The sequence below is a fragment of the Carassius auratus genome, chromosome 14 (genome assembly GCF_003368295.1).
Source record: "Carassius auratus strain Wakin chromosome 14, ASM336829v1, whole genome shotgun sequence".
Taxonomy (NCBI): domain Eukaryota; kingdom Metazoa; phylum Chordata; class Actinopteri; order Cypriniformes; family Cyprinidae; genus Carassius; species Carassius auratus.
The window spans coordinates 17,340,555-17,367,060 of NC_039256.1; the positions used below are offsets into that span (position 1 = coordinate 17,340,555).

At 35.8% G+C, this 26,506-nt stretch overlaps 1 protein-coding gene across 1 annotated transcript in view; it reads right to left on the reverse strand.

Moving 5' to 3' along the window:
* LOC113113858 (RING finger protein 44) overlaps nt 1-26,506 on the reverse strand; it is a 1,123,463-nt gene that overhangs the window by 269,983 nt on the left and 826,974 nt on the right. The gene's annotated exons all lie outside the window — the stretch shown is intronic.

The window sequence follows — 26,506 nt, forward strand, 5'->3', positions numbered from 1 at the left end:
TATACATGATAGTCAAATGTGTGGGTTACACATAAATGAATATGGAGTTAAGCAATGGAATGATTCATTTATGAGTCTTTTTGAGTTCATTCTGGTCCATATATAATGTACAAAAAGCAGTTTCTTTGCCATTCTCTGGCAAAGGGACTTTTCTGTGAAGACAAAGGTTTAAAGCCCTTCCCCCTTATGAATTTCAGTCTGGTTCTGCTGGGTGGGGGAAGTCAATGCAAGTATTTAACTTGATCTCCTGGGTTTACATGTGATGTCCAGCGTTGCATTTCAATCACGAACAATACATTTGACAATCTCTTCTTCGAATTAAAATTGTCAGTAATTGTTCTATTGGTTTTAATGTTGAAAGCTGTTGTGTGAACAAGTTGGTTGGTTGGTTATCTTGCTTGGTTCTTGTGGCACTAGAACTGATTTATGACTTCCTGAGGAGTTCGATTCAATGCACACAGCTCTGATGAACTCTTTAATTTGTCTGGTTCGACTCATTTCTGCTACACATTTTTACATTTTCAGCAAAGTTAAGTCCCACTGTCCACATATGTGTACTTCAAGTTTAGCGAAATAGTAAATCTTTACTGTTACTTAAATTTGTCAAATTTTCATGCCATATTAATCATACAACACCATTATGCATAACTTAACAAGAATCAACAATTAAATTTTATTAGATTTTTTACCTTGTGGACGTTTTGGTCTTGTGTGGCTGCCTGACTTTTCCAGGGGGCAAGGAAGTCGACCGGAAGTTGAAGTCGGGTGTGGGCTGCCATCTTTTAGCAGAACTTCACTTGCGTTAGCATTCCCATTGACTCCCATTCATTTTGGCGTCACTTTGACAGCGAATAACTTTACATCTGAGGCGTTTAAAGACTCCGTTTGTCCTTTATTTATTTCTAAAAATACACGACAATGTATAAAGGGCTCCATTACCTTCTATGTTACATTATGGCCCCGTATAAACAGTTTTTGTAAAAAAATAGGCTAACGATTGCGTCATAACCACTCGTCTCTCTGTCGCATTACCGTACAGACAGGAGGAGAAGCTCGCAGGCAATTAACTTAATATGGCGTACTGGCGTTACATTTTAAAATACTATACAAAATAGTTAATCAGAATACTTACTCCTGCTCACTCACGACAAAGAACTCCCCGCTCAAGCTCGCTGTCTCTGCAAGATTAACGATGGCGGTTTGCACGCACAGCCACTTAGAAGATTTACATCTGTCAGACAGGTTGCTGACGTCGTCAAGCTTCGTTTGAGTCTGCGCGTCAGAAACGGAAGTGCTAAAAAACGCTAAAAATGGGCTTCACTTGTCTCAATTGAGTTCCAATGGGGTCGCTGTGTCCATTTCTTTTACTGTCTATGGACTTTTCAGATGTGTTCGCCGCCATCTTGGAATTTCTGTGTAAGTGTCCATGTTTGTGTACAACAGGTTCCAGTTACACAGAATTAAGTTTTATGGTGCACACAACTAAAAATGTGATGTCCACATATGTGGACGCCAGGTCGTAGGAGGCTAGAAATTGGTTGCTCAAAACATTGCCTTTAAAGACCTCAAAAAATATTTTATATTTTGCACTAAAATTTGGGTCTGGACATATTGGAATCTTTTGCTTTAAAGGAATACTGTAGCTAACCCAACAATGAACATGTGCTGAAAATGTATTCACCCTCAGGCAACCTAAGATGTAGATGTTTCTTCATCAGGAAAGATTTGAATAAACATATTGCATCACATGCTCACATCTTAATAATCCACACAACTCCGGTCCATCAATTAATGTCTTAATTGAAAATCTCCATGTTTGTAAGAAACAAATCCATCAAGGCATTTTAACTTTATACAGTCACTAGTCTATAATAACACTTCCTCCTGAAAAAGTTCATCCCCTGTCGTCCTCTCACATAAAAATGCACCCACATATTTGTTTAAAAACAGTTTTTACTTGTAAACGGCGCTTGATGTATATTTCTCTCATGATATTATGGATATTATGGACGGAATCAACGGTTTGAAGTTAAAAACATCTTAATAATGGATTTTGTTCCTTACAAACATGCAGCTGTCAGTTTTCAGTTGATGGACTGGATTCATGTAGATTACTTGTCATGGTTTTACCAGCTGTTTGAACACATTCTGACAGCACCCTCATTTTAATTCTGTCATCAAAGAAGATAGTTTGAAGAATGCTGGTCCCACTGACTTTCATAGTATTTTTGTCCACAATTTGGAATTCAGTGGGACCCAAAATTGTTTGCTTACCAACATCCTTAAAAATGTTCTACAGAAGAAAGAATACGAGGATGAATAAATGATGGCAGAATTTTCATTTTCGGATCCACTATCCCTTTAATAAATTATGTAAAAATGTTGTAACTTTAATTATCTATTATAAGTTTATTTTGACACTAACACATACTGTAGTAGACTTGAAAATCATAAACTCAAAACCACACACACAAAGGGTTTTACTCTTCTAGACGACACAAAACTAAACTCTGTACTCTCTATATCAGAAATCATTATTATGGCGCTGGTGTGAGACGATGCCGATCTCTGGCCCTGAAAACAAGCTCCTGTGCTACATACAGATAGATACAGAAATCAATCGAATGTTTGGGGTGTGTAACCGCAGAGGTCAGTGGGTATTGCACAAGCTTCATTAGCGGAACCAATCTCAGGTAATCTAAGCTTGATGTGTACAGCCATGGAAGAAAAACAAACCATCACTTACTGTTTACTGCAGGCTCCTTAACTAGCATGCAGTCCAGCCTGTCTGGAGGTCAGGAGGTCTGGTCTTGATTTAGAACCTTTATGGCTGTAAACCTGTGCCCTCACTACCCATAAACCTCCCACCATGGGGATTAATTAGTGGTCAGCGAGGATTAGAGGAGGTTTGTGGCTTCGTCAGCTGTGGTCAGAAAGATGGGCTTGATAAGGTTATTAGCTGAAGTCACGGTTCATTATGACTTGGGATGTAACACCCACAGACGCATGAGATCACCTTAGGAATATGTGCAGAAATGTTTTTTTAACTATTTCATTTAGTGTATTCCTAAAGCCGTTCTGGGGAGATAATGAGTGAATCTGCCTGAGTAAGTGGTTCAACTCTTTCCAGAATGCTTTAATGAAGAAATGTTCATCAACTGAGTTGGGTTGATTAGCATTTCATGTCTTATTTGTGCCGTTTGACACCTGTCGATGCCGCCTAATGAAGAACTGTTTACTGACAGATTTCCTAACTCCTAGCAAGTGACTCATTTGAGAAGGAAGCTACTTTTTGTGGTTAATTTGAAGCTACTATGATAATTAAGATTTATTGATTAATGAGTACATTTTCCCAGATGTGATTACAGTGCCTCAGTTTCAGAAGAAAAAAAATTAATGTGAAACACCAATGCTTGAAATTCTTCATTCCCCAGCAGTTTTTTTTTCTTATTTATTTATTTGAGTGAGACTTGCACGTTTCATTTTGTCTACAGTGTTCTTGCTCTGATCCATACAACTGCTGAGAATGAAGCCAGCACAAACTGTTCTAAGAGAATACGCAATTACATATTTGCATATTCCTAAACATCAGTAAAAAATGAACTCCGATGGAGGTTGTGAAAACAGATCAAATAATCTGCATGCATTTTGTATTCTGCCCGAATTTTTTTTTTTTTTTTTTTTCAGTGCAGAAACGGTTTGTGTTTCCAGGTTGTTTCAAATCTCAGTGTGCTCTTGTTCACTGATATTCCTTGTGGCAGGGTGCACTTTTCACAGGTGTGAATTCTGCATGAATATCTTTGCATATTTAAATGTGAATACTTAAATGTGACACGTTTTTACTGATTTGAAAATTTGCAAATCCTTTATGAGGATGGTCTGGTTTACAAGACAAAGCATACCTAGGATGCCAATAATTTAAAATGCATTTATTTAAATAAATAAAATAAAAACTGTAATCAGATCATATCATAACATAATCAGCACAAAATCCCTGAAATCAGTCAAACAAACTAAAGGACTAAGCAGCTAGCATGACCTCTGACCCCATTTTCTCTTTGCCTATAATACATTCACTTCCCACTTTATGTAATTTACATATTTTCCACCCACCAACTCCTTGGATACGTTTGGAATATTATCTAAATAATAAATGCTACCTTCTGCAGCATGTATTTGGTAGTTAAGTGGTGACGTAAGAAACGCTGTTTCCGGGTCCAAGCCTCAACTGCTTCACGTCAGAATGCTACCTCAACAGCCATTTATGAGCACTGTTTATTCATATTAAACATTTCAGCTAAACATTAAACACAAATCATTTTTATATTTATTTATTTATATTTTCATAGTCTGGCTGTCTGTGATTTTTGGTAGTATTCTATTACATTGTGAGTGTATATTAGCACCTTGTGTTGTTTTCCCGCGGCATCTGAAAGAGTGTTTAAACACAGAAGCGGTGACGCCTGATGTCGTACTTAAGCGGTTCAGATGATGCTAACCCTGAAACAACATACAGAACCAAATTTTGCTATAACTTTGATTGCATCAAATAATAACTGCTGTTAATAGTGTTCATCATCTGTTTGACTATGTCTTTAATTGATTTTTCCATATCATATGCACATAAACTGACCACTGATAAGCTACTAGTAAAGTTGCTTTGCAATGATTTCGATCATAAAAAGTGCTTTACAAATAAACATGAATTGAATTGAAAAGCAGATAATATGTATAGTATGCAAATAGTTTGAATGCATGAAATACCCAGATGGCCTACTATTTTCTGCTAATTATGTGTAATATGCAGGAAAAAAATGCATGGGATAAGATATCAAAACATTGCAATGTGTTTGATTTTACATTCCATTTCTATATGAAAGCTAAACAACAATAATATAGCGGTGCAATTTTTTAAGTTGTACATAAGAAAAAAAAAGAAAAGCCAAATAACCTTTCAAGACACCATCTCTGAAATTAAGTGTAAGTAATAAGGTGTGAGACAAATATACACTGAGAAAAATTAATACAAACAATTTTCACTCAGAAATTGCTAGCAAATTTCACAAACACTTACAAGGAGACAGTACGTAACACTTTGAATAAACTGTCAAATTCTGAAGTAGAAAAACTAAAATGCTATTTTCTTGTAAAGCATAATCCAATAATCCAACCCGCTCTCATGGCAATTCGTACATACATCGTACAATTCGTGGCTGATTCATACGACCTCACTCTTTTGTTTTTCTGAATTAGCAAAATTTTTGCTAAATTGTACGTATTTTACGAGTTCTGAATTGCCTTTGTACAAATGGCCTACTCCTAACTCAGCCCCTAAACACTGGGGTCTAAACAAATCGTACAAAATCATACGAGTGAGGTTGTACAAATTTGTACAAATTAGCCACCTCATAAAATACATAAAAATTGCTTGTAAAATAGCCTTGAATAATCTGTAATAATCGTAAAAAATAATCGTAAAAAAACAATTTTTTAAGATAAATAGAAGTATTTACTGGATACTTCACAGTATGTAGTCGGCACATATTCTACTTTGACAGTTACACAGTCTTTGAGTTATGTCGGTGCATTTAGTTTACAGTAGCTTCACGCAGCAAGACTTCTTAGCACAGAAGTGCTAAATGTGCTAAATGAGGTAAAAAAAAAGGTCATGACCAGCATGGCTGAATTAAATAACATTTGTTTATGCCACGACAGTTTGAGCTCAACTAAGCATACCAGGGGGTTGACATCAGAAACAGAGTACATGTCACCACAAATGATCTTTATTTCTGTGTCACAAACCGCTTCCCCCGTTAATTCAGTTTAATGAACTCATCTTTGGCGGTGTTCCATAACAGCTCTTTATTGTTGCTGTATCCTTATTGCTCATTGATTGCGAAGTCTAGATGTTATTAAAAAAAAGCAATTATGGGAAAGAGCAATTATTAAATAGATGATGAAACAGCGGCAATGTTTCGCACACATTCGTTCTTGCACTACAGAATCATTTTAGGGGGTTTCAGGTAATTATATGAGCTAATCTTACAAAAACTGTCTGTAACTAATTTAACTCCAAAATACCAAGACAAATATTTTAGAAAATTTTATATTTTTAACAAAGAATTATTATCAGCTTGAAATTTGTGCAAAGAAATATGCCTAATTGTCACACCACAAAAATCTTAATCATCTTAAAATAGGCTTCATTTTCTTTATGCAGCTATTATTCTATTTTCCCATTTGATTTGGGTTTTAAATAGGACCTGGATTTCATCAAGAGGTGTGATATTAACCTGAAATACTCTAGTATCTTATTATGCAGAATTTCTTTGATTCGGATCTGGGCACTGATCGTCCGGTTCTTAACCTGTCTGTGATGTAAGTCAGGGCAAAGAACTTGAGATACTCGTGAGTCTTTTGAAGTCTACCTTAGCGTGTGTGTCCACCCTGCACCTTCTTATGCATGTGTCGCCTTTGATCCGCTTGACATCCACTGATGGAAATCCAAGGAGGTATTAGAGATGACACAGGAAACAGAATAGAGACAAACACATTAATATGTAATCGAGAAGAAAGCACAGATGACTGAGCCATCTGGCCTGCGAGCGTCTAAGGGACTTAAAGAGAGGGATGCTTGGGGGGGGGGGGTGGAGGTGTGAGCGGGTGATGGGAAAACTTCCTTCCCTATCCATGCCGTTAGCAATCCTTATGTCATGAATGTAAAAACTGCTTCAAGTGACAAACATCTTGACATCTTGTTGTGTTTACCTCGGTGTTCAGTTCTAATAGGTTTCATGTATTGTTTCAGGAAGCTGATACAGTGTTCATGATATCAATCTGACAGCACGTTTGCAAGAAATACATCTCAAATGTCATAAATAATATTAGAAGATTGATTTACAAATAAATGTGTTTACAAACATCAAAATACTTAAAGGGATAGTTCACCCAAATTTCTGTTTCTCATGCTCATGTGGTTCCAAACCCGAAAGACTTTTGATCTCCTAAACCCAAATGTATTTTATGAAATCTGAAAGATTTCTGTTCCTCCATTAACAGTCTACACAATAACCACTTTCATGCTTCCAAAAATTCAGAAAGAAATCATAAAACTAATCCACATAAATCAGCAGTTTAGTCCTAATTTTTTAAAACAGATTTGGTCATGTTTAATTATGATGATAAAAGGGACAGAAATCTTTCAGATTAAAAATATCTTCATTTGTGTTCTGAAAATGAAGGAAAGTCTTACAGGTTTGGAATGTCATTAGGGTGAGTAAATGACAGAATTTTCAGTTTAGGGTGGGCTATCACTTTAAAGTTTTAGTTTAAACTTACCACCTAGCTATCATACTTAACAACTGCATAGGAATATGTCATAAAAAAAAAAAAAAAAAAAAACAGCAGCAGCAACCACATAGCAACATGCTTAAAACACCCAGAACATGTTACCACTGGTTAACTCTTTGAAAAACTATTTTCATGATATTCCAACACATTTGAGGATTGTAAAATGCACAGCTTAAACATGAATGACAATGAAACAATTTCAGCTTCAGAGCTTCAGAAATACCTGCGCTATGGTGGAAATACACCTTCAAAGCCACTCAATTTAAAAGGATCCTTTGGTTGAGGGGGAAAAAATAAAAAAATAAATAGTACTCGAAGTACACTTGGAGATTGACACCAACATAGTAACATAGTATATGGGAGACAGAAGAAAAAGCAATAAAAAATAAATCAAATAAAAAGAAAAACCTAATATTGCCTTGTACTTGCTTGGCTGACATAAATGCCCCTTATTTCCCTGTGTGAAAATCAAAACATCACCTTTAAATAACATGCAATAGTGATTCAGAGTTTGCGGTAAAAAAAAAAAAAAAAAAAATGTTTCAGCAGATTTACATCTTTGCCTTAAACCAAACAGTTGAACTTGCTAAGCTTTATAACAGCATTTCATAAAAAAAATCATTATTTTTGTCCACATTAATTAGTTTACTTTCTCCCAATCTCTTAGGATTTTGTGCTAGCAGAACAGTGAAGATAAACAGAGGTGGGAAGGAGAGGCAGACTGAGCTAAAGGTGTGTAGGAGGTTTCTGGAGGTGGAGTAATTCTAGACCGTGGGATCCATACATCCCACATGAAAAGAAAGTTTAATTACAAAGCAAATACCAGATCAACTGGACAGAGCTGCCAATAATTGGCTGTGTGTTTCTCTGTTCTCCGAGCTTAGATGAATGTATGTGTGCAAATGGGAATTAGGCTTCCCAAATACCAGGCTAGACACCACAGGTATTTACAGTAGCTAGAGGGATACACGATTTAAAATGTAACAAAATGTCTGTAAACAAACATTTACAAATATTACTATTGTTGACAATTCAATTTTTAAAATGAAAAAAATGAACCAGGTGTTACAGTATATAAAATCAAGTCAAGTCACCTTTATTTATATACTGCTTTATACAACACTGATTGTGCCAACGTAGTTTTAAAGAGTCAAACAGTAAAATAGTTAGTCAATAATGTAAGACGATAATAACAAGTCATTTTTTCAGTTAAAGTTGGTTGATTGGTGATTCAGTGATGTCATCATCCAGTTAAGCTCTTTTCCAATAGTGTCTGTGCAAACAGTTAAGCATCCCCAAATAATCAAGCCAGAGACGACCCAAAACTCCATCAATGACAGAAATATCGATTACAAAGCCTTGGGAGAAACCATGTACAGTTGGGGGGGGGGGCTGCAATTCTCCTCTGGCCAAATGAAACCAGCATGGCATGGTTTAATTCTAGGCTGCAACACAGGTCAAATTGAGCAGAGGACTTGTCTGAGTCCCATGGTCTTGTCCCAATGGCCAGCGAGGTCTTCGGAGGGGATCTATTGGCATTTTGGCATATTGGTACGACTCGGCTCAGCTCAGTACAGTATGGTACGGCTCTGCTTAGTTTGCATTTCGACTGCAGTTCAGTACCACTTTAGAGTGGGTGGGATTATTCACGTCATTATAGCTACACCACCTCTACTGCTGCGACTCGTTCCAGCAGGATGTTTTCATTCCATGTCGCCCCATTAAGCTCTCGCTGGATCCGCTCCTCTGCTATCAACAAGAGGAACATCTGTACTTCCTACAACAGACAATGAAACTTTTTGGTTGTCAAAATAGTGCACTTGTTCAAAACAGTTGTGTTCAATCCTTCACTGGCTGTACTGATTTGAATATAACGTGTTCTGTTGTGTTTGTGTTGCAAATTCAGTGACGCAGGTAGTGAAGGTTCTCTTCGGTCAATCAGTGAACACATCACATTTTGATGACGGTACGGTTCACTTGGAACCTCAGCCGAGGTGCTACTAAAAAAGTAACAGGTACCAAATTCTGTACCCAGTGGAAAACCCCCCAAAAGTGAACTGCACCGAGCCGTACCATCCAGTGGAAAAGCGTCATATGTCTGTACATTCTTCTGTGTCAGCCGCACCACAAGGGTGCACTGTTTTCGTTCAAATCAAAACATAAAAAAGATAGTAAATGTATCCATGTGTCACAGCTGACACAGAGTAGCGTAAGCTACGGTGACATGGAGAGACACAGAGGAGATGAATTTTTGAATAAAGTCATTATTTTTATTATTTTGAACCTTGACAGTGTATTTTACTTGGCAGTGAATGGGACAGTCACAAGCCTCCTGGTTTTCATCCAAAATATCTTAAATTGTTTAATTTAGTTTAGTTTATTTCAGACAGACAACTTAAGTTCAACACAATTGAGCTAATGTTCAACAACATATTTACAGCAGTCTGAACCTAACTTTTATGCGTTAGGAACGATATGGGGGTACGTTTCTGACCAAGAAACTGACCAAAATTTCATTTTGGGGTGGAGTATCCCTTTAAATAGCATAAAAATAATATAAAAATATAACAGTCCTGCTCGTTGTTGATAAATACCAATGGCGACGTTTTACAAATTAATTATATATTATATATACTTTTTTTTTTTTTTTACGGTACTCTGCTAGAAACATTTTTTAAATATTGTTTAAAAAAAAACAGAGGAAAGGAGAAAAATCTGAAAAATATACAATAGTCTAGTGAAAACTAATCAACTTTGTCGAAAACCCTCTGTAGACTGCTGGACACTGACCCAGAGATGTAGCAATTTCGGTTCCAACAAAAAGCTTTTCTGAATTATATCTCCTCACATCACATAACTCACGTCCCCCTGAGAGAGATTCAGGCAATATGGCCTATTGCTGCTAGTTTTAGTACCTATTTCCAGTGCCATTTATTTCCACATGGTGCCACTTCTGAATGAGAGGCTTCTCTACCAGATCTTGTCTTTGAATGGGCACACAGCCAAAGCCATCAAATGTAATACAAAAAGCTATATATAGCTTCAGCAGACACACACACACACACACATATACTGTATATATATATATATATATATATATATATATGTATATATATATATATATATATATATATATATATATATATATATATATATATATATATATATATATATATATATATATATGTTATAGAGAAAATAAATATTTAAAACAGAAATTAATTTTACACAAATTACATGCATGGCATCCATCACCAAAGAATCCTTTTAAAAATTGTATTGTGTGCTGAAACTCTCCTCTCTCTAACAGCCATGAAATCTCCAGAATATTACCCTGTACTTTCATGCCGTGAGGCTTGAGTTGTTTGTCCGGAGGTCGTAACAAAATGGGAAATGTTCTGAGCTACTGATCATGGGAATGCTGGCAGAATGCAGCATTACAAAAGCATACGCCTTTCTTTCTGGGGTCAGTCCAAGAGATCAAAGGTGTTCAGCATCAGCATGCCGCTGAAATCCCGCAGCCTGTATACATAAAGTGCAGGCACTGGGCATGACCTCAAAGAACAGGTGAACGAGTCAGTGGGAAACTGAGATGCCGAGAAAGGGGAAGTGTGACGGTAGGAGCCCTTGTAAATGGATAGAAAGAAGATTTCATAATGCACCAATTCTCTGCCCACCCATGCAGGGTGAAAGGGCACACACATTATCAGAGTCAACGGCTAAGAAAGAGTCCAGAAAAATAAACAGACCTTACATTTGAGTCATAACACAGCTTGTTATGGATCAGCCAGTGCTGTGAATGACGTAACCACACCGTTATGGCAGCCCTACACTTATTACCATTTCCCCCGACGCATGATGTAAGAAGATCCCTATATAGAAAGCCAAGTACATCCACCATCAGCAAGATCTATAGACCTGCAGCAAATCAAGATCTACAGCAAATCACCTCTGACAGGACCAGGCATGCTAGTTCACTGCTTATGTTTTGGAAGACTTTTTCCATCACAGATGTTTTACAAAAGAGTGTTACTGTATTTTTCAAAAAACAAGTTGCACCGGGTCACAATTGCATTGTTGAGACAACACACACACACACACACACACAAACACTCTGCAATAGTGTACAAGTCACATTCCAAAAAAAAACAAGGAAAATACTGATAAATAAAACAATGTTCCAACATGCACGCACTGTTCCAACACGCACTGAAAATGAATTTAATTTTGCACAGAAATTGTGTACAAAAAAAAAAAGAAACCTAACAAACATATACACACACACACACACACACACACACACACACACACACACACACACACACACATATATATATATAAATATATATATATATATATATATATATATATATATATATATAGGCTAATTTGCTAAATATTTAAATCGATAGCTCACCCAATAACGAAAAGTCTGTAATCACTTGCTCACCCTCACCTGTTTGAGTGAAACCCTTCTGTGGAACACAATTTCAAAGAATTGCACTGGTTGCACTTTTCTATGCAATCACAAGTTTTCAAAATAAATAATAATAATAAAAAATATCATAAAACAAAAGCACCATAATGGTAATTATGACTCATTCTTTATGTTCCAAACCTTGTGAATTAAAAATAACTGTTTAATAATGAATCGGGTCTCTATTCCTCTTATAAAACACATAACTGAGGGTTGGGCTGAGCACAAAAAACTTTCAAAAAGCCTCTTACTCAGGAAAACAAATCATGATTTATGATACTTATAGAATACTTTTTTAATAAAAACATTTGGTGTGAACAACACTCTTAAGAGCTGATCTTTGTGTACAGGCAAAATCAGCCTTTCTATATATCATCTCAGGAACAATATAAGCAGATAGAAACGGACCATTTATAGAAAATGAATAGTGAACAGTGTTCAATATGACAAATATTGTAAAGGAAATCTCTACATTCAGCTGAAACGGCCAATTGACTTATTGACAAAGGCACTGTATGTGCATTAGCTCAACTTACCAGTAAAATGCAGTTATTTTAGCTTTATTTGAGCTGAGATGAGGAAAATCTGTAATAACTTTTTATCTATCATTTTAAAAGTGATTTGGCATTTTTGGAAATGTCGGTGATTCCACATTCAAGAAGATAGGAGCTTTAGTGGAGTAGCTGACTGGGGACGTTACCATGATGGCCACCAAGGGAACTGACGTGCTTCATTTTGTCTGCGCGTGGAAGTAGTTCATCTTTGTGGATTAATCAAAACGTCCATGAGGTCCTTCCTAGAGAATAACCTGATGGTAAATCAAGACCCAGCTGCAACCTACCTCAATTTATTTTGCTGTAAAGCCTCTGTGCCTCAGTGTATGGCTTTAATAAACATGAACTCATGAAAAAGAACTGAGCACACGGGCTCTTAATGAAATGTGTGCAAGTAACACATCAAACGGAGGAGGAAAGCCCTTCCAACTCGAGGCGGGGGAGCAAACAACTGCCGCTGTGAGTTATTTTACTATGCTTCAGTAATGTGCAGGCACAATGGAAAGCATTCAATGAAGACAAAGACATTTATCAAATTCAGACCGCTGGATGGTCAATGTGAAGTGCAGTTGATGTCTTCTCTGATGTGTTTGCAGCTACTTTCTCTTCTATTATTGAGACACTTTGCTAAATGCTATAATTCACAGAAGTAGATTTTTAAACCACTAATCCTATAATGTTGTAAAGCACCATTGTGAAGTTCTACGAACAACCATTTTAATAAATTTTAAACCCTTTTGGTTGTAATTACTGTATTTGAGCGAACTCCTAACCTTGAGCTTTAAACTTTGGCGTACATCTTGTCATGCATTGTTTGTTCTACTGAAATGAATTATAGCTGTGCTGTTCTTTTTCTAAGCAATCTGACTGACAAGTTCTGTGTGGCGGATGATTAAACAAGCCACAAAAGACTTAGATTTACATTGATGGAGGGATCTCAGGAATGGAATATCAGATTTCACGTTGGATAGACTGAATGTACCACCTGTATACAGGAGTAAAGTGTACACCAATTACTGTTGTTTCTTAAATAAACTATAATAATCTAACATTAATTGCGATCTTGAATCATTTAATTTGCAGAAGTTATTACAGTAATGGCCAAAAGTTTTGGCAGTGACATAAATTTTGTTTTACAAAGTTTGCTGCTTAAAGCTGTTGTGGTGTTCATTCACATTGTTTCTAGGTTATTGTGTAGAGTACAGATGCATTTTAAATAATTGCTTAAAGCTTCATAGGCCCAAAAAAATAACTTTTCACAACAAAAAAAAGAAATTTCACAATTTTCTGATCCTGACACAAAATGACCAGCTAACATCAATTGACTAATCATAGCAGCAGCACACATGAAAGTATGAATGAGTTCTAGTCAGGTAAAATCACTATCATACTAATTAGAAGAGCTGACTGATTGCTATAAAAGGAGGGAAGAATCATTGTTTTCTACTTAGCAATGGTTACCTCCAAAGAAACACATACAGCCATCTTCGCTTTGCATCAAAATAGCCTCACATGGAAGGAAATTGCTACAAAGAATATTTCACCTGAAAGAACCATTTACCGGATCATCAAGAAATTCAAGGAGAGAAGTTTGACTGCAGTGAAGAAGTCTTCAGGACGTCCCAGAGGACAGTCTCCTCTTGAGGAATCATGTCACCAGCAGTGCAGATCTTGCTCAGGAATGGCAGCAGGTTGGTGTGAGAGCATCTGAACGCACAGTGAGGCCAAGCCTTTTGGACAACGGCGTGGTGTCAAGATGAGCAGCAAAAAGGCCACTTCTTTCCAAGAAAAATGTCAAGGACAGACTAAAATTCAGCAGGAAGTACAAGGATTGGACAGAAGAAGACTTTAACCTAAAAATCATGTCATGAACTGTACATGCCCTCCTGGCTTGAAATGTTCTTTTAGAGACACAGGCTTTGAGAAATGGAGGCCAGATTCTCTCGATTCTAGAACAATTTAAACAGTTGAAATTTGGAAGATGCAAAGATAAATTTGCTCTTCTGTCAGTGTAAAGAGCAATGTGTGTCCTCCATCTGTGCAGTGATGCTGCAGTCAGCATTTTATCAGACCATTCAAGTTTGGAAATAGAAATGTGTGCAGTAAACATAATGAAATGTGCATATGTCACTTAGTAAGTCTGGATGACAGACTTCTCAAAATATGCAATATTCAGTAATAGCTAAACAGCTGGGCTAACATTATCCATAGTGCAATCCATTTGCATGCATACTTCAGTTTCTGCATTTTAAACGTAGTGGAGATCTAGCAATTTGGTCGACTAAAGCAGGGGAAATAACCGTGACTTTGAAATTGACCAAATAGCATCATGTGTGTTTACACAATGTGTGTACTGTGTATATTAGTATTCACTATACTAATAGTTGGCCATTTAGAATGCTAATTCTGTGAGTGTTTGTCTAATAAGCTTCGTTAAGCAGAGTCAAAGTGATTTATAATCTCTTTGAAACATCTGATATCATAATTACAGTTCCATGTTCCAGCCAGTTGAGTTTGACGTGTTTAAGTTGAGAACATTACATCAGGACAAGTCTGTGATCGCTGTGGGGCCCTGGAGCAACTACACAACTGAATTATTCGAAGAAAGAGATGTTTCTGTAACTCTGAATTTCTGAAAGATCTCTCAAGATCGCCACTGCCTTCTGTGTATCAGGGGTATACAGTATCACGGAAAAAAGGATTTTCCTATCCTAAAAGATATTAATACTCTTATTCAGCAAAGATGCATTACATTGATAAAAAAAGTATAATATTACATTATAATATAATATTATAATATTACTTTCTATTCATCACAGAATCCTGGGAAATTGTATAACAGTTTCCTCCAAAAAAAAAAAAAAAGTTACAAGTAAAAATTAGCCGCACAACTGTCTTTCAACTATCCATTTTGATAAAAACAAAATGTTTTACTTGAGCTGCAAATCATCATATTAGAATGATTTCTAAAAGACTGTGTGACATTTAACACTGGGATGATGCTGTAAATTCAGTTTTTATAATTTTATAAAATGATCTCGTTGCCACGACACAATATCACGTTCCCACGAGTTATTATCTCGTGGCCACAATAAAACTAAGGGAAGCAACCATGCCACCTTAAAGGGATAGTTCACTTTAAATTACATTTTGCTATGTTTTAGCTTACCTCAGGGGCATCCAGGATTTAAGTGTCTTTGTTTCCGCAGTAGTTTCAATTTTTATATTTTTAGGTCAAACCGTTCTTGTCTGTGACTCATATAATGGAGGTCTATGGTCACCACTTCAAAGAGCAGGCACAGAGAAGTCCAAATTAAACAATTCCCCATGGTAAGTACACATTGATGAACTAAGACAAGAAATGAGCGGTTTGTGTGAGAAAACAAACAGTATTTATGTAGTTTTTACCTCTTATACACAACCACGTCCAAGTGATCTGAGGGCGCGCGTGATTTCTGTTGTGTGACGTGTGCGCGCATTCTGGCTTATTCTGCTTATTCTTTTGTTTAATTTGGATTCCCTGCATTATATGAGTCAAAGACAAGACTGATTTAACCTAAAAATAACAAATTTGAAACTACTGCGGAAACAAAGACACCTACATCTTGGATGCCCTTGAGGTAAGCTTATACATACCAAAATTTTATTTCAAAGTCAACGATCCCTTTAAAGGCACAGTAGAATACATAGTACAAATGCACAATGTAGCCATTTTTACAAATTCACGTTAATGTAGTTTACACATTGACATAGACACATAGATAATGTTAAACCTGTTTTCAAAAGTTTCATGCTGTCTTAATCTAAACAAGTGACCAAAATGCATAAAATGTTTTTGAAAATGGTGTTGTGTAAATGTCTCACAAACTACAATGTGCACCTGACTTTTTAAAGGGGAGTGAAATGCTATTTCATGCATAATGAGTTTTTTACACTGTTAAAGAGTTGGATTCCCATGCTAAACATGGACAAAGTTTCAAAAATTAAGTTGTACGTTTGAAGGAGTATTTCTGTTCCAAAAATACTCCTTCCGATTTTTCACAAGTTTCGGAAATTTTTTTCCGAGTATGGCTCTGTGTGACGTTAGATGGAGCGGAATTTCCTTATATGGGTCTTAAGGGCACGTTTGTGTTTGTTCCCTGCATTTCGAAAATGCTTGTTTTACAAACAAGGCCCAGTTTGACGACGGATTTGCGTATCGTTTATTTCTTAAGGATGATGCAATCCCAACGAAAAAGGGTCACGATCGTGTGTTGGAACCGCAGGCGGTGAGTAAAACTGCTTAAAATATCTCTGCCTCCTTGTTAGTGCGTCCGCCTCCCATGCCGGAGACCCGGGTTCGAGCCCCCCTCGGAGCGAGTCGTTGCTGCTGCTGCTCTCGTTCAGTTTCAGCCTCGGGATCTGATTCTGGATCATAAATAAACGGCTGAATCTGACTGTTAGCCATGGTTTGTTTTGGATGATGGTTTTTTCCTCAGGGTAATGTCACAGCTTCCAAACGCTATCAACGCAAAAGCCTACTCGCGCTCGTGATTCTTTAGCTCCGCCCACACGTCACGCCTCCAGCCGGTCGTGTTTTTCCGGGAAAAATCGGTACACACTATCTTTCTCTTATGAATATAATAAAACTAAAGACTTTTTGGAGTTATGAAGGATGCAGTACTACTCTATAGGTACTCAAGATTAACAGGATATTGAGTGAAAACGAGCATTTCACCCCCCCTTTAATGAAACTAGAGGTAGGGTAGAAAATAATCATACAAAATTAAAATCAAAACAAGTTTTGGAGCAAGAAACCTAGACTAACATTATAAGCAGATCTCAGAGGAAACAAAAACTACAAAAGACACTGTAAGAGTTCTGCATATCCATAAGAATGTGTTCAGTAATGGCAAAACAGATAACGTGCAGACACAAAGACAAAAGCTTCTAATCATACAGGTACAACATCCTGCAATATTATTAGAGTTTCCTGTGCTCATCAAAGATAAAGGCTACCTGTCTGAAGCTCAGAAAGAGAGAGAAGATGACAGACAAGGAGAGACAGAGACAAGAGAAGGGCAACTGCAGAGTCAGCATAACACATTCATGCCTGAGCGGCTGCTTTCAACTTGTCATAATTATTCATTCTCTCCACAGGAGCGGCCTAACGTCGGTGAACTGGACGAAAGGTTGGCGTCTCTCTGACATCTCCACCATCAATCAGATGAAGGTGAACGTGCTGTAAATAGCAAGTGCTCTGCTGTTCCCTCCCTTAACATGTTGTGAGAACCAGAGCTTTAGGCTTAGAGCAGAGATTCAAAGAGAAAATCCCAAAGGACGAACAGGTTTTGGAGGGTGTTGACGAGTATTGAAAAGGGAAAGTGAGTTAACCATCCATTGCATTGTGTTGCCTAAGAGTAAGATTTTTTTATTTTTTTTTCCCACATGATGCATATAGGATGACAACATAATGGTTTAATAATACAGATATGACTGAATAAACCATTGAAAAAGCTTTTTCTTGGTCACAGTACATCCTGGAAGTCATTTTAAAATCTTTTTTTTCTCTGGAGAACTGCCTTCATTCAAGAATTTTTTACTTCATTTTCATGCATAAAAAATATTATTTGTTGCCTGTAAGCATCAATAACGGAATAAATATCGATGCAGCCACTCTGCAGCAATGCCATATAGAAGAAACACATTTTAAGAGTTCTGACATGGCTCATTTTAATAAATCTTGGTAAATTTATTTCCATTGGAGCAATTTTTTTTTTTTTTTTTTTGTTTGTTATTGTTTTGGTATTAAAAATAAGAAATATTTATGCAATCAGTAGAGCATAGTTTCTCAACCTTGTTTTGTCTGTGACCAATTTTTAAGGATCCAAAATTCTTGCACCACCACAATACCTTAGAGGCCAAGAGAGCTCAACACGTTGCAATTGAAAAAATACATGCAAATAGAAAAACACCAGAAAACTAAGAAAAAGTTGTGTTTGACAACATATGTGCAAATACTCACAATATGACCATATACAGAAACACCTTGCAAATACTCACAACACAACCAAGTACAGAAACATCTTACAAATACTCTCAACACAAAATCATCTGCGATTTGTTTTCGCGTAGCTTGTCAGTGAACTACAGCACTGTGTAGTAAATGCTGCTCCATCTGAAAGCACATGATGGTGATTTACTGCTGATTACCGAACCGGCTTTACTAAAAAAAAATGCATAACAATCGCATTTGATTAATCGTGCAGCTCTACTCACAACCAAATACAATAATGCACTGCAAATACTGACAATATTTGGTTGTGTTGTGATACAGAGATGTGCTGCAAATACTCACAACACAACCAAATACAGAGATGTGCTGCAAATAAACCAAACTAGAGCCTTGAATTTCAGCCTGGCCCAATGGGTACCTGACTTTTTTACACCCCTAGGGCCGGGCTTCAGGCAAATTTTCATGTCATATTCCAGACGTGTTTTAGGCTACTTATTATTTGTGTTTTTTAGACATCCATCAATTAGTGATGAAAAAAGTTGCCGCGCTGTTGGAAACAACACAAGATCTTGCTACAGTGACTGTCAAGAGGAGCTTGACGGTGTTAAGTGTCCCGCAGCAGTAGCATGTGTGCCATCAGCACAGCTGAAGACTTCAGCATTCAAATGCACGCAATAGGCTAAGGCCCTCGCAAAGCCCCAGCAAAAGCAATGGGAATGTGTCGGGGAAATAGTAAGGAGATATTTGAATCATTTACTAATAAACCTGTGTTTTCTGAGTCCGTGTCGCAAGAATGAAGTTGAGGATCCTGATTTTGTCATCTCCTCATTAGATGTGCCTTTAGAAACAAGTGCATCTTTAAGGATTATAAATATGATTATAATGAAAGCGTTTTTGTTTTCGATTTGTTTTATTTAGTTAAGTAGTAATTTAAAACTTTCTACAGATATATTTGTCATCTTTGTAAGCCATGTATTGACTGTGTTTTGGTAAATTTTTGTGAAGCACTCCAGTTCAAGACCTAGACTGTGGAAAGCGCATCATGTTTGTTTTCTTTATTTTATAAAAGCACAATGTTTTTTTTATATTGTGTGAGTGCGCACAAATAAAAGTAGACCCTTCACAGTTCCAAATTATTTATTACTCTTACTTTTATGAGCAAAAATGACGTATTTTACATATAAATGAGCATATTTTAAGCTGTATCCAATGAAAAAAATGCAAGTGATCACACTGGCGACTCCACTGGCGAAATGCCGCTGTGGGTTGCCCGGGGATGAACAGTTCTGATTTATCTTTATATTTTGGTTGGCAAAATTGAGCAAAACAGAAAACATTGTGTCTAAAATAACACAATATTAACTTCTTAATGAATTGTTGTATAAGATGAGTATCACATTTGCACTCGTGTGATATTTCTTAACTACGTGATGTAAATAAGAGACAAAATTTCAAATGGGCATTTTGCCCCATATCTTCAATTTTAGGGATATTCTCTAGGCTCCATCACGCAGTAAGTTGTTGTCCTGCCTCATATTAGTCATCAATCGACTGTAGGAATTGCAGATGTGTTCATAATTTTAACTGGTTATTTTTCTCTATAATAATTAAATTAAATTAACACATTAAATTACCAACCCTAAATAAAACCATGCTTCATTTTCATAAGATTGTTAGAGTCCCTATGAAACCTGTCCGTTTTGCTCTGTGTTACTTGCAGCACTTTTCTGTATTTGGTTGTGTTGTGCTGTGAGTATTTGCAGCGCATTTCTGTATTTAGCTGTGTTGTAAATATCTGCAACGTTTTTCTTTATTTTGAGTAGCTATTTGCAGCACGTGTTTTTAAACATATATTTATTATAGCTGATCTTATATATAGATATTTTCTTAATTTGCATATGTTTTCTCTCAACCACCAAACAATATCCACCCCCCAAAATAAATAAATAAATAAAGCTACACTTTAGGACTTCATGTGAGGACAATTACATTATTAAAAATAACTATATATTTTACTATTTTTGAATGTAGTCAATTTCATTATCATGCAGTGTTTGGAAGGCAAGAGCATGTAAAGCAAAGTAAAGCCACTTACAGTTAGAAGCATGCATCTCATCACTGTTATTCCAAACTTGGATCATTATTTGGACTTAATATAAATTGTTATATTAAGTTCACCTTTGCACGTAGGTCATATTGCAGTAAACACCTGGCAATATTTTATGAGAAATATATAAAATATATAGGTCTAATCTAAAAAAAAAAAGTATTATGCTCAAAATTATATATTAAAAAAGAGCAGTTAGATATACAAAAATCTTTCAGGTTGATGATGGCAAAAATACAAATTTAGAAAGAGAGTGAAAAAAGGTTCAGAAAAATATATAACCAATAGCATGTGCATAGAATGTGGTTTATCGAGATATTTCCTCCAACAAATTTGCTTATCAAATGCAGATGGCATGCAGCAAAGAAGTTGTTTTGAATGAATCCTTTTACTGTCACAGGAAAGGAATATCTAAAGGAGACATATTTCCTGTCAAGTCTTCTTTCATAGAGAGGAGAAAGCCCTTATTTTGAATCAGTACTCTACTGACTGCCATTTTAGAGGCATACAGAGGCGAAAAACAACCTGAATGATCGAATCTGTAAAGACCTGAGATTTAAAGTAAGAACTAAAAGAAATCCTACATCCAGTTGCAAATATATGAATGGACGCATGATGGATAAACACTGTCATTGCAGGATGTGTCAATTTCATCACAAAATCATAATAACAGATTATTGTGTTGCAGTAAAAATGGTATTTGTCTTTGCTGCCGGCTCTATCCCTGATTTACTAAAAAGAAAATAGGTCAGTTGCTTTCTGGAGCAATAATTTGATCAGAATCTTATAATCGCCACGGGGTTAAAAAACAAAATCCTGGATACTTTGATGCTGTGGAAAATATTGAAGGCTCAGGAAAATATCCTAAAGGAAGATCAGATGATCTGAATATAGAAACTGCTATATACTTTGCTTTTCATATCAATTGCAATGAAAAAATGCAGTGAAAAATATCTTGATTATTCATATGAATAAACACATATGATGATCTGTATAACAAATTCTTAATAAAATACATACATATACATACATACATATATTATATATATATATATATATATATATATATATATATATATATATATGTGTGTGTGTGTGTGTGTGTGTGTGTGTGTGTGTGTGTGTGTGTATTAATGAAATTATTTTATATTATATATTTCTTACTATTATTTACATATAATAGTATTGTTTTTTAATTTACTTTTTTTTATTAAATCTGTGAAATATGAAACAAATCTAAATTTTTACAGAAAACGATACAGAAACATCATGTTGGTCAGTTGTTGCTAGGGTATTCTGGATGGTTGTTAACAGACTCAATTCTAAAGAGTTGTTTTTTGACTTGTTTTGCCCTCCACAAAAGTTTCTCTGGGTTCCTGACAATGATGATGAAATATGAGATATGAAATAAAGGTCCTGGTTGACAGAAAAATAGCCTGAAAACAAGTCTTCATCACCTCCGACAGAATTGAGGAAGGCGTTCTAGCAGAGGTACCGCACGCGGCATACTGCTTTAAAACCAAAGCGGGTCAACAGATGGGGTCACAAATGGAGAGATCAATAAAGAGTTGTTGAGATTTGAGAAATCAATAGCAGCAAACACAGGAACAGAGTTTTAGCGCCGTTGTCTTCTCTCATCGAGGTCCCTCTTAAAAGACCGGTCTGGAGAAGATTACAAACTTGAAAGTGAATGGATTGGTATACTTTAATATGTAACAGAAGGAGTTCTGGGTCCCAAAAGGATTGATCGCAAGAAAAAAAGATTCAAGCTACTCTGTCTGAGCTATTTGTTGATTGAGCAGTCAATGTTCAGTTGAGTCAATGTTATAGCGGATGGGCCATTAAATAATGTCAATGAATAAAATAATTGGTACCTAAAGCATAATCAGAGACTTTTAAACTAAACTTCAGGCCCTTTTCCTAGGTTTTATATACCACACATTTTCCAGAAAGTCCCCTCAAGGACAAGCGTTCCAGGATGACTAATCACAAGCGGCTCTGATGTCCGCTGAGGTGGAGATCGCATCGGAAATCCATCAGTGGTGAGGGACTGTTCAATGCTTGTCCGAGGCAGTGCTGAAAATGTTTCCCATGGGGCTTATCCGGCCCGTGGCCACATGTGCTGCCGCATGAGGACTTTTATAAAGAGGAACAATGACTGTCCACTTTTTCAGCAAACTAAGAAGTATTTTTCCCTTTTATCGTCTTACACATTCGTAAAAAAAATTGCAAAAATAAATAAATAAATACATTGTGAATGATGGTGTCAAATATATATGTCTAAAAGTATAAAATAAAAAATTAGAAGTAAATTCCAAAAAAGTATATATAAAATTACAGTATAAAATAATAAAGTACAAGCAGTTTGGGAAATTAATGTATAGAGAATAGAATAGAATAAATATAAGTACAAGTGCTTTATAAAATATATAAAAATATAATATGTTACAATATAAAGGGTTATGGTTAATAAAATATAATAAGATATTTATATATTTTACTATATAATACAATTTGCGATCAGCAAATGTCAACACAGCATGGATAATTTACAGACAAAATAAATAAATAAAAAATTACACAGGGTTACAGCAGTAGGTTTTAATGTAATGTAATGATAAAAAGGGGTTACAGTAATATGTTTTTAATGATGATTTGTTTTTGTTTTGTTTTTTATAATAATAACAATAATAACTTCTCTCATTCTTATTGCATGCCTATGATTGCACCTTCTTTATGCAATGGTTGCCAATCCAATCAAGAGTGCCATGGTTTATGGGACTGATGTGTATAATGCTTCAACTGTAATATCAAACTGTAATGTAAATTTCAGCAGGATTTATATAATTAAAAATATGTATATATGTTCTTCATAAATAAAGTTACAGAGCCCTGCACATGGCATTCAGGCAACAAATAGCAGGCTAAATCGTGTGCATGATTTACTATTTTGTTCACTTAATTTATGCATTTTGCACACTATTTATTAATCCAGAGAATGAAATAGTAATCGTGTGCACATTTTAGTACATCGAGGGAATGAATTAGTAAATCGTGCAAACAATTTATTTGTTTTTTTTTCTAGCATGATATGTGCGAAGCTACATATGAAGTGAATGTTATGGAGAAAGCTATAAATTATAAAATGTTAAATTACTATTTCACTAAGATCAGCAGAACTTATGCTGTGGCCACACATTTCCAACAACATTTGGCATCTGCTAAAACACATTAAGTGTTAGCTGACTAGCAAGCGTAATTTCTGACGACACAGTTGCAATCTTAATGCATACATAACTAGCAGAGAAGTGCACATCTGACTGAACAAGTTGCTCATGGCAACTAGCAGAAGCAGATGCCTAAATAAACCAGCTGAATGAAAAAAAAACAACAACAACAACAAAAAACACATACTGCGCAAGAGATGCAACAGTCCAGCATTGATTTTAATAAACATCTAATTTATGCCTAATATGGAATATACTGCACAATAACTCATGCAATCAACTGTTAAGCATCAAAGCTTAAAAGAAATCACTTTAGCATCACGGAAGGTTTTGTTTGAATTAAACAATAAGGAATGCAAGGTTATCCTATTACTGGCTAAAGGGGCTTGAAGGTCATTACTACATTTACAATTTAGAAATAGCACAATCTTTAAGTGCCGTTAAGTGCCTTTTTGCTTTTATCAGGGGGTTAGTAATAAGAAATATACACATTTTCTTTAAACATTTAAAATGTGATTATGCAAATTGCATGTATTACTAAAAAGAAAATCCTGTCTCTGACAGAACATAAGCTTGTGAAATAAAATGCTGTATTGACCCATCACAATACCAATTTCTTAATGAGATTTTCATAGCTAAAATCCCTGTACTTGCAAAAGTGACATTTCCTATCAAGGGACTCAAAACTAGTTTCTCTTAGCTAATATTTGACGATCAATCCCTGAAATAGAATTTAAACAAGACAATATTTTACCCAAGCATTTTGGTTTAATTGTATTTCTCACGGGATTGATTACCTTTCGTCTATGTCAATGTTTCTTTTTTAATGCAATCATGAGGAACAAAAATTCTCAACAAGGGGAAACCGAAATGACTCATGCAGCCTTTAGCCATTTATTGTTTCCACAGCAAAATTTCATTTATCATGGGCACAAAATTTCATGCCAGGAATTTTAGAAACTAATTGAGACTCATTCTTATCCTAATTTGTTATTGAATATATTGTGCAAGAAGTTGAATTACTTTCAATTTCTCTTAACTCCAGGAAGCCATGTACAGGCTTCGGCAGACTGAAATTTCTTCATGAATACATAATCACTCTTCAACAGGAGGCCAATGAACAAGCAAGATTCTCTCTCTCTCTCTCTCTCTATACATATATATTGTATGTGAATATCAGAAGTGGCACCCTGTGTTTGTTTTCAGCTTCCATTGTCAATCTACTGACAGAATCCGTATGATGTCCTGAATACTCTGTGTTCAAAGCAAAAGTTATGGCAGCTACAGTGTCACTCGCATGCCTCAACTTGTCCTAAAACTTCAGAGGCAAAAAGACTGGAAACAAGTGAAGTCCTGCGAATAGGGTCTACAGTGTTATTTTCTTGACGGTCTCATCTGGCTGAGGAGAAGATATGGATTCTAGGTAAGCTCCTTGTTGGAAATAATGTGAATTATAGCATTTATTAAATTTTCTTTATGCTTGCAAGGCACGATCAAGGCTTGTATCCCAGTATTTTAATGATCTCTAGAACATTTAGGTCTTCCGATCAATTGCTTCTAATCAAAGGGTTCTTGCTGTAATTATAATCTAAAGGTGAGTTTTATACGATTGGTCCTAAATTCTGGCATAGTCTGCTGTTATATATATACTTGCAGTAGGACTTTATTGATTGATTGTTCTTGGCTTATGTTAATTGTAATGGTCACATCATGACATGCAGCTTTTTTGAAACAATAGTTTGAAACAATAAAAAAAGTAAGTGTTTTATTTAGTTTGATGTAATTTAAAATTTTCTTAATTTTACATTTGTATTACATAATTAATTACTAGCTTTTCTTTAAACCTTGATGTAATCTAATGTTTAATGAACTTCATGTTGTTAATTACAACAAACAGAATATTTCTTACTCTTTAATAAACAAGTTAGGTCAAAAGTAATCAAAAAGTAGTCTGACTTAATTAGGCTGCCTAAAATATATAATGTAATGGAGGATTACTTTACTAACTATGATTTTTTTCATCCAATTTGGAATCAGTAACGGACAACAATTTGTAAGTAATCTACACATCTCTATCAACAACAATTCTGACCATTTTCCATGGACTTCCTCCGAAGATAACTGGCTTTGTCTTTTGTCTATTCTCTTAAGCTTGCAGCCTCAAACCAAAAAGCTCAGCTCTGGCACTGTGATGACTGACTGTTTAAAGTCAACATGACAACCTTCACAACCCATTCTGCTTCTCTAACCTGACGCCATACTAAGTGGAAATAAAAGAGGTTACTGACGTCCAAAGAGGTTTATAACGCCTAGAGAAAGCTATAAACATAATGAAGTTTAAGCAATTTACGATATATACACTAAGATCTTTTTCTTTGAAAGAATGTGGACTGACTACAGTATACGACTATAGGAGCATGTCAACTAATAAATCTTACAGAGTTGTCAGTATTATGTTATATTTCAAACCACTGAAATCTAATGATCAATACAACTGACATTAAGGTTTAAGAACTAATGAACGTTCAGCAATGTTGCTGGAAAGCTCATTAGATGAAACCGTGGGTGACTTTGCTTTGCTTTAAATACAAATCAAACAGGATAAATGAACAGCACCCGCCATTCCTGATACTTCATTAGTCTGCAGTTTTTCAAACGGTCAGAAGTGAAATGAGAAGGAATGAGGATATTACAGGCTCATTACCTCCGAGTTGGAGACTCTGACCGCCACCTTACCAGATCCATGGTGCTCTATTCTGTTCGTGCCGTGCATCTCGAGGCAGTGGGCTCACCTCG